Below are 10,100 nucleotides of genomic sequence, written 5' to 3'. Positions count from 1 at the left end.
GGTTTGATTTTATCACAGTCACGCTCCTCCTACTGTCTCGTGGTGGTGGCGTCTTTGACTTTGGATGTAGGATATCTTTTTTGGTAGGTTCCAGCGTTTTTTGGTTGATGATTGTTCAGTAGTTAGTTGTGATTTTGGTGTTTTCGTAAGAAGAGGTGAGCTCATGTCCTTCTACACTGCTGTCTTGTCCCCTCCTCTCCTGTATGGGATGTTTTATTTTGCATTCTTGAATTAATCTTTAACTGACTTCTTATATCTGATATCTTATTCCATTTAGGCTGCTATAACAAAAATACCATAGACTGGGTATTTTATTTTATTTTATTTTTTTAAGTGTAAATTCCCGCAGTTTTTTTTAAAATGAGTTTCTGGTGACTTTTTTTTCTTAACTTTTATTTATTTATTTATAGCTGCATTGGGTCTTCATTGCTGTGTGCAGGCCCTCTTAGTTTCGGTGAGTGGGGGCTACTCTTTGTTGTGGTGCGCGGGCCTCTCATTGTGGAGGCTTCTCATTGCGGTGGCTTCTCTTGTTTCCAAGCACGGGCTCTAGGTGTGCAGGCTTCAGTAGTTGTGGTGCACAGGCTTAATTGCTCTGCAGCATGTGAGATCTTCCCAGACCAGAGCTCGAAGCTGTGTCCCCTGCATTGGCAGGCGGATTCTTAACCACTGCCCACCAGGGAAGTGGTGCACAGAAGGTCTCGTGTGCACCAGCCTTCCATGTGATTCTAATAGAGTATGCAGGAAGCTTTTTCCCTTTTAAGACCACCTTTAATCCAACAAACTTCTCAGTAGCCCAGCTTTCTTATCAGCTTATTTCATTTTACAGCCATAGAAGGCTTAAGGGGGTTCCACTACACGTTCATCACCAATTGAGGACTAAGGTCCAGAACACTCTAAACCAGTATCTTTTAACAAAATGAGCACTTAAGGAAAGTATTGATCAGATTAGGAGTAAGAGTTAATCCAATAGTTTCTCTGCCATGCATTTCTCAACATGCACTTCTAAGTAGTATTCTTACATGCACAACAGTAGCAGGATGGGCAAGAATGAAACTCAAGAGTATTGAATAGGCTGGTCTGTTATATCCCACAGAAACTTCAAGGAATCACCCCCACCAACCTACCCAAGATCAAATAATAGGCCATCTTCAACCCTAGATTATTATTATTATAGATTATTTGGACAAATCATAATTAATGCACACTTCTCCAACAGATTTATTTATTTAAAGGAATGGATTTTGAAGAGAAAAAACATGGGGCAGAGAGGTATGGAATAGAAAATAAATACCAATGTAAGCTGTTTTGCTAATTGCTTTATAACCACAACAAACTAGTACAGAGAATGCCCTGTACAAAACAACACTATAAAGATCGAGGTGTTCCCTTAGGCAAGGCTGAAGATTTCAGTCTCTGGTATTTGGAATTTAGGTGGCAGTTCTTGTGATGGATCACAGGGTATGTGGCACAGTCCATGCTTTTAACCAGATTTGAACAGGAGAATGGCCCTTTTCCCAGGTAGAAGTAGATGAAGTCTTTGGTTTCAGGTGTCACATAACTACGAAGTTCCTCCCCATGATGCAGTGCCAGGTGGGGTTGTACTTTTTGTCAAACTCCTTGATATGGGCCGCAATGTCCTTCTCTATATTATATTTCTCCAGTGCCTGAGTAGCACATTCCACCAAGTCCTGTTGCATCTCCTCTGATGTATTGGCATTTTTGATCATGGCCTTTTGGTCACACATGGTTACCAATAAGCAGGGGCTGGCCAACTGCAATGGCCTCCTGGGAGAGGGGCTGGTGAGGCTCAGACACGTTGGGAGTAGCCAGATGGGGCATTTTAAACAACAAATATTTATTTCTCACCGTTCTGGAGGCTGGAAAGTCCAAGATCAAGATGCTAGCAGGCGTGATGTCTGGTGAGAACTCACTTCTGGTTCATAAAGTCTTCTGAAAAATATTTATCTGAAGACCTGTTCTGCCAGTTTTTCTCAGAGCACAGAGTGCCTCATTCCTGATCTCTACCCTAAACTCCTTCCAGAGTATGTTGAAGGTTAGTGGCCAGAGACTTCATCCTTGTAGAGGCAGATGGCAAGTGACAATTTTTAATTGGCAAATATTTGATGGAAGGGACTGGTGAATTCTTCTGGATTTAAGATTCTCATTGAGGGAAGGCTTTAGATTATGGGCTTATTCCTGTAATAGAAATAGAACTATTTGGAGTTTATTTTTGGATTTGGTAAGTTGAGCTTTCCTTAGGGTACATTTCATCTAAATTTTTAAATTAATTGGCTTAAAGTTGTTCATAATAAGCTCTTATGATTTTTCCAATATAGAACCTGTAATGATGTCACCTTTTCCTTTTTTTTTTACATTTTTTCATTTTTTAAACTTTATTTTGTTTATTTATTTATTTATTTATTTATTTTTGCTGTACACGGGCCTCTCACTGCTGTGGCCTCTCCCGTTGCGGAGCACAGGCTCCGGACGCGCAGGCTCAGCGGCCATGGCTCACCGGCCGAGCCGCTCTGCGGGATGTGGGATCTTCCCGGACCGGGGCACGAACCCGTGTCCCCTGCATCGGCAGGCGGACTCTCAACCACTGCGCCACCAGGGAAGCCCTTTCTGTTTATTTTTTATATAGCAGGTTCTTATTAGTTACCTATTTTATACGTATTAGTGTATATATGTCAATCCCAATCTCCCAATTCATCCCACCACCAACTCCCCCACCCCCCAACCCTGCTTTCCCCCCTTGGTGTCCATACGTTTGTTCTCTACGTCTGTGTCTCTATTTCTACCTTGCAGTCCAGTTCATCTGTACCATTTTTCAAGATTCCACATATATGTGTTAATATACAATATTTATTTTTCTCTTTCTGACTTACTTTACTCTGTATGACAGTCTCTAAGTCCATCCACATCTCTACAAGTGACCCAGTTTCGTTCCTTTTTATGGCTGAGTAATATTCCATTGTATATATGTACCACATCTTCTTTATCCATTTGTCTGTCGATGGGCATTTAGGTTGCTTCCATGACCTGGCTATTGTAAATAGTGCTGCAATGAACATTGGGGTGCATGTATCTTTTTGAATTATGGTTTTCTCTGGGTATATGCCCAGTAGTGGGATTGCTGGGTCATATGGTAATTCTATTTTTAGTTTTTTAAGGAACCTCCATACTGTTCTCAATAGTGGCTGTATCAATTTACATTGAGAAAAGTGTTCCCTTTTCTCCACATCCTTTCCAGCACTTTTGTTTGTAGATTTTCTGCTGATGCCCATTCTAACCAGTGTGAGCTGATAACCTCATTGTAGTTTTGATTTGCATTTCTCTAATAATCAGTGATGTCATGGTGTCAGTCCGGCTGAGCTCTTCCTTGGAGACTCCAGGAAAGAATCTGCTTCCAGGGACATTCATGATGTTGACAGGATTCCGTTCCTTGTGGCCAAAGGGCTGAGGTCCTTGTTTTCTTTCAGGGGCCAATTTCAGCTTCAGAGGGCACCTGCATTTCTTTCTACTTTTCCCCTCCATCTTCAAGGCAGCAATGGTACATCAAATCCTTGTGCTTTGTATCTCTGACTTCTCTCTCTTCCATGAGCTGGAGAAAGCGCTGCGTTTAAAGGGCTTATTCAGTTTAAGTTAGGCCCAGCTGGATAATCTTTCCTTTGCCATATAAAGTAACATAATCACAGGAGTGACATCTCATTGTGTTCACAGATTCCACCCACACTCAAAAGGGAAGGGGTACAAAGTGAAGGTCACGGTGAGTCATTCTTAGAATTCCATCTAACACACTCATTTCACTGCACATCACAGCAAAGTTTGGTCCTGAAAGTTTGGTTTCCGGCATCAGAAATGATAGTGATGGAAAGGTGGTGGAACCCACTGTACTTGTGAGACAAATAGTGGACTCCTGAGGACTGTTCAGCCCTGGGGAATTCTAGAGGGAAATGGGATACTTCTGGGAGTGGCAGTACCCTTTCAGCTTGGAAGACCAGTGGCACTGGCAGGGATAGACTTGATTATGGACCCATGAGAGCTACCTTGTAGAGAACTGTAGAAAGACTGAAGAAATAAAGAATTTCCAAAGGGTAGGTGATCCTGTAGCAGCAGATAGGGGCCACACATGAATCAAATATCAGTAATTACTACTGTTCAGGTGACATGTTTGTGTATATAAGGTAGTGAGGACTGGGGAAATTTCCCCCTGTTGGAGCAGATGTTAGTAACTTAATCTGATGAGGTCTTGAAGATCTGATGCATGGCCTTCTATGGTCTTTCAATTTCCCATGGATGGGAAACAAGTGGCACACTTGCTGTGATTCACCACTCCCATGCCCCAGCATTGGCTGACTGCATAGACCTCCATGCCGGGCCTCAGAATTGTCAAGACTCTGCTTCTGACCACCACTGCCAGTGAAACAGAGTTGAAATTCAGGGTAGAACTCATCTCCCATCCCTGGACTACATTATACCTCAAATTCCAGCCATCCCAGAAACAGAAAATTTCTACTTATTTCTTATTCTAGCTGCAAAATTGCATACTGTAAATGTTAGAGTAATACCTTGACTCCCTCTATTATGTACCATTAGTTGAATCGGACTAGAGAAAGGGAAGTAAGGAGAATTGAAATCTTTTATACATTTTTTTTAGGGCTGTTACTCAAACTTATATGAATTCTGGGATTCTCTTCTCCTAGCAGCCCCCTTTTCTAGTGAATGCAAAAGGAATTAAAATGATTAGATGGCAGGAATACTGACCCATAGAGGATGTAGTAAAGTCATTTGTGCTATTTAACCTTCTTAGAGAGAACTCAGTATGTTACCGTTAAGAGGTTGTGCCCTGTTGCCATGGAGAAGCAGAGCCGGCTTGGGAGAGTTGTCGGGAAGCTCACGCGAAGGCAAGTTACTGAAAGCTATGTGATCTGTTGCCAGGAGAGGCAGAGGGGTCTCTTGGGTGGTGCGGGAGGTACGAAGATAGGGAAGGGGCTACTGGAGCCTTGTGTGGTACTGAGGTTTGAACCTTGAAGGTTAACTTTTTTTTAAATTTATTTTTTATTGAAGTATAGTTGATTTACAGTGTTGTGTTCGTTTCTGGTATACAGCAGAGTGATTCAGTTATACATATGTATGTGTGTGTGTATATGTATATAATATATACTTTTTCATATTCATTTCCATTATGCTCTATTAGAGGATACTGAATATAATTCCCTGTGCTATACATAGGACCTTGTTGTTTATCCATTCTGTATATATTTAATAGTTTGCATCGGCTAATCCCAAGCTCCCAATCCATCCCTCTCCCACCCTCGCCCCTCTCTTGGCAACCACAAGTCTGTTCTCTATATCTGTGAGTCTGTCTCTTTAACTTCTTTATACTGAGGTCTCACGGATGGAACTACACATTGCAGCCAGCTCACACACGAGAGATCAGGTATTCCTAGATTAGACAGTTGAGTCAAAGAGAAAAAACCATGACTCAGTCTAAAAGACAATAAACAGAGGTTACCCGTAACTTGGCCTTCCAGAGCCCAATGATATAACTCTGACCTATTCCCCATCACTTCTCATGATCTAGGTGGGAGCCACCCCGGGCTCAAGGCTTTCTGGATGGCTGTTCTTTCTTCCTGGTCTGCTCTTTTCTCCCTCTTGTCTGGTTAGCTATGGTTCAGTCCTCAGATCTCAGTTTAAGTGTCATGCCCTGCAGACCTGATCAGATGCCCCAGTTACATACCTGTCTAGAGCCCTGTACTTGGTCTCAGTTACACTTGTAGTTACTTTTTAGTAATTCTTACTAAATAATTAATTACTTGTGGAGTTCTTTGTTTAATAAGGGTGTAGGTTCCTTGAGGGCAGGGCTTAGCTCTTTCTTCTTCACTTCTGTATCTGCACAGCTTACCTCCATATTTAACACTCAGGCAGGGGGCCAGTAAACATGTACTGAATGAATGAAAGAACCAGAACACTAGGACATGGCCTTTGGAGCACTGGCTGTGATGAAAGCATGCTGCAGGTGGGTTTTTTTTTTTAAACATCTTTATTGGGGTATAATTGCTTTACAATGATGTGTTAGTTTCTGCTGTATAACAAAGTGAATCAGCTATAAGTACACATATATCCCCATATCTCCTTCCTCTTGCCTCTCCCTCCCACCCTCCCTATCCCACCCCGGGTCTGGTTTTTGGTATGCCTTCCCCCTCCTGTAGTATCTGTCTTCCTGCAAACATCCACCAATTCTGAGTTCATGTGCATAGGGCTTACTAGGCTCTCAGTTGGCTGTCTGGTATTTCCCCAGTTAAGGAGCTGAGCTGACATGACCAGGCCTATTTTATTGTTGGAGAATCTTAACAGTGTATTTCTAGGTTCCAGGTGCTGGGAAGATTCTAAATTGGTAACCAAGGTGCTGATCTAGGAAATGTCTTCTGTGGAGGTTTTCCTCAGACTGCTAAAGGAATGTCTAAAATCAGGCCACATGGCAGATGGTGGTAGGTGGGAGGGAATTGTTTTGTGGTGGTGATGCAGAGGGAGGTGGATCAAACAACTTTCTGTTTTTTTATTTTTATTTTATTTATTTATTTTTTTGCGGTACGTGGGCCTCTCACTGTTGTGGCCTCTCCCGTTGCGGAGCACAGGCTCCGGACACGCAGGCTCAGCGGCCATGGCTCATGGGCCCAGCCGCTCCGTGGCATGTGGTATCTTCCTGGACCGGGGCACGAACCCGTGTCCCCTGCATCGGCAGGCGGACCCTCAACCACTGCGCCACCAGGGAAGCCCCTGTTTCTGTTTTTTAACAGCAGCTGTGATAGTCAAAAATGTCTGCAAGACATCTGGCATTTTTATTACACCTCTAGAAACCATACACCTCAATAATATGTGCCTTACAGGCAAGGGCTCTGCTTGTTGGTTGATTGTGGGTGGGTTGTTGGTTGGTTGGTTAATTGTTTGTTGTTTTTCTTCTGGTCAAGTCTTGACTTTCTAATTGACTAACGAAGTCATGAGACTCCATTACCTTGCCTGAAATGGGACTTTCTTGTCAGAATTAATCACGTGTGCCTTGATGCTCCCAGAGAGGTTGGTAGACCTTTTATTTCATTCGGAGTGCTCCCCAGCAGGCAGCAGGCCATTTAGGGTAGGAAGCGCATCGCTCAGATCTGTGTCCAGAGCCTCAACCACAGTGCATCACAAGTTTGTCCTCCAGACAGGTGTGTTGGTCTAAAGTGAACTGAACGTGTTAGAGCATTCACCTGGCCTCTCCATCACCACCAAGCATGGACTGGCCGTGGAGAAACAGATCCAAAGCATCTGGCCCCCTTCCTTTTTCTTTGTTTCGTGAGTCTTCCTTCTGTCTTCTCCCCTTTCCCTCCCTTCTGGCTTTCCTTCTCTTCCCTTCTCTCTTCGACCTTCCCTCTCAGTTTCATTCTCTGCCTCTCCATTTGTCTCTTTCTGCGTGATTCTTTTTATTCTTCTTTCTTTGTCTAATTCTCTCTTCTTTTCCCCCTTCCCTGTGCCACGTAATGGTTTGTAGGTAGTTAACTGCACAAGGATACCTTGCCAAGAAGAGACATGAGGGTGGAAATCCAGCCTACACTGTTGGCTGAGGCCTAAGCACTGGCATGGGGTTTTGTCTGCCCAGAGGAAGCATCTTTTTCTAATTTACAAAACATTTTGGGGGCTAACAGCAGCTCTTTCTTTCCTTAGAATACTCTGAGGGGAAGCCGTCATTCTGTATTTTTCTCTTGACCCAGGCTTCTTCTGAATCTCAACAGGAACCTCCTTTTTCCTTCTTCTCTCACCTGCTGACCAAACCTGAGCAGGTTAGAATCACATTTGTATTGGAAACATACCATTTAAAAAGTCTTTCTGCAATAGTCTAGTGGTTTCATCTTTTTTCTGCTTATCCTTTATTTTTTGTTTATTTTTTTACAACTTTTTTGGAGTATAATTGCTTCACAATGGTGTATTAGTTTCTGCTTTATAACAAAGTGAATCAGTTATACATATACATCTGTTCCCGTATCTCTTCCCTCTTGTGTCCCCCTCCCTCCCACCCTCCCTATCCCAACCCTCCAGGCGGTCACAAAGCACCGAGCTGATCTCCCTGTGCTATGCGGCTGCTTCCCGCTATCTATATGTTTGGTAGTGTATATATGTCCATGCCTCTCTCTCGTTTTGTCACAGCTTACCCTTCCCCCTCCCCGTGTCCTCAAGTCCATTCTCTGGTAGGTCTGTGTCTTTATTCCTGTTTTACCCCTAGGTTCTTCATGACATTTTTTTTTCTTAAATTCCATATACATGTATTAGCATGTGGTATTTGTCTTTCTCTTTCTGACTTACTTCACTCTGTATGACAGACTCTAGGTCCATCCACCTCACTACAAATAACTCAATTTCATTTCATTTTATGACTGAGTAATATTCTATTGTATATATATGCCACATCTTCTTTATCCATGTATATTGAATTTTATCAGATGCTTTTTCTGCATCTTTTGAGATGATCTTGTGGATTCTGTCTTTTCTTTTGTTGATGTGGTGTATCACATTGTTTGATTTGTGTATGTTGAACCATTCTTGTGACCCTGTGATGAATTCAGCTTGATCATGGGGTATGATCTTTTCTATGCATTCCTGGATTTCGTTTGATAACTTTTTTGTTATTTTTTTATTGCAGTATAGTTGATTTACAGTGTTGTGTTAGTTTCAGGTGTACAGGAAAGTGATTCAGTTACACATAGATATATATCTATTCTTTTTCAGATTCTTTTTCCTTATAGGTTATTACAAAACATTGAGTATACTTCCCTGTGCTTTACAGTAGGTCTTTGTTGGTTATATATTTATATATAGTAGTGTATATATGTTAATCCCAAACTCCTAATTTATCCTTTCCCCTCACTTCCCCTTTGGTAACCATAAGTTTTTCTATGTCTGTGAGTCTATTTCTGTTGTTTATATAAGTTCATTTGTATCATTTTTTTTAGATTCCTCATATAAGCAATATCTTATGATATTTGTCTTTGTCTGGCTTACTTCACATAGTCTGATAAACTCTAAGTCCATCCATGTTGCTGCAAATGGCATTATTTCATTCTTTTTTATGGCTGAGTAATATTCCATTGTATAAATATACCACATCTTCGTAATGGACAATGGACATCTTCAATGGACATTTAGGTTGCTTCCATGTTTTAGCTCTTGTAAATAGTCCTGCTATGAAAAATGCAGTGGATGTATCTTTTCAAATTATAGTTTCCTTCAGATATATGCCCAGGAGTGAGATTGCAGGATCATGTGGTAGCTCTATTTTTAGTTTTTTAAGGAACCTCCATACTGTTTTCCATAGTGGCTGTATCAACTTACATTCCCACCAACAATGTAGGAGGGTTCCCTTTTCTCCACATCCTCTCCACCATTTGTTATTTGTAGAGTTTGTTTTTAATTAATTTATTTATTTTATTTTTGGCTGTGTTGGGTCTTCGTTGCTGCGCGTGGGCTTTCTCTAGTTGAGGAAAGCAGAGGCTACTCTTCGTTGAGGTGCGCAGTCTTCTCATTGCGGTGGCTTCTCTTGTTGCAGAGCATGGGCTCTAGGCATGTGGTCTTCAGTGGTTGTGGTACGTGGGTTCAGTAGTTGTGGCTCGTGGGCTCTAGAGCACAGGCTCAGTAGTTGTGGTGCATGGGCTTAGTTGCTCCACGGCACATGGGATCCTCCCAGACCACGGCTTGAACCTGTGTCCCCTGCATTGACAGGTGGACTCTCAACCACTGCACCACCAGGGAAGCCCGTTTGTAGAGTTTTTAATGATGGCCATTCTGACTGGTGTGAAGTGGTACCTCATTGTAGCTTTGTTGCATTTGTCTAATAATTAGCAGTGTTGAGTATGGTTCCATATGTCTTTTGGCCACCTGTATATCTTCTTTGGAAAAATGTCTATATAGATCTTTTACCCATTTCTTGATTGGGTTGATTTTTTTGTTGTTGAGTTGTATGAGCTGTTTGTGTATTTTGGAGATTAATCCCTTGTCAGTTGCATTGTTTGCAAATATTTTCTCCCATTCTGTAGGTTGTCTTTTCATTTTGTATATGGCTTCCT

The 10,100-nt window shown here is 42.0% G+C and overlaps 1 pseudogene; it reads right to left on the bottom strand.

Annotated features, from left to right (window-relative positions):
• Window positions 1-1,480: 1,480 nt before the first annotated feature.
• Window positions 1,481-1,745, bottom strand: LOC132477714 (dynein light chain 1, cytoplasmic-like; annotated as a pseudogene).
• Window positions 1,746-10,100: the final 8,355 nt, after the last annotated feature.

This window comes from Mesoplodon densirostris, chromosome 17, assembly GCF_025265405.1.
Source record: "Mesoplodon densirostris isolate mMesDen1 chromosome 17, mMesDen1 primary haplotype, whole genome shotgun sequence".
In the NCBI taxonomy this organism is placed as follows: domain Eukaryota; kingdom Metazoa; phylum Chordata; class Mammalia; order Artiodactyla; family Ziphiidae; genus Mesoplodon; species Mesoplodon densirostris.
This window is presented reverse-complemented; position numbering and strand designations above follow the sequence as displayed.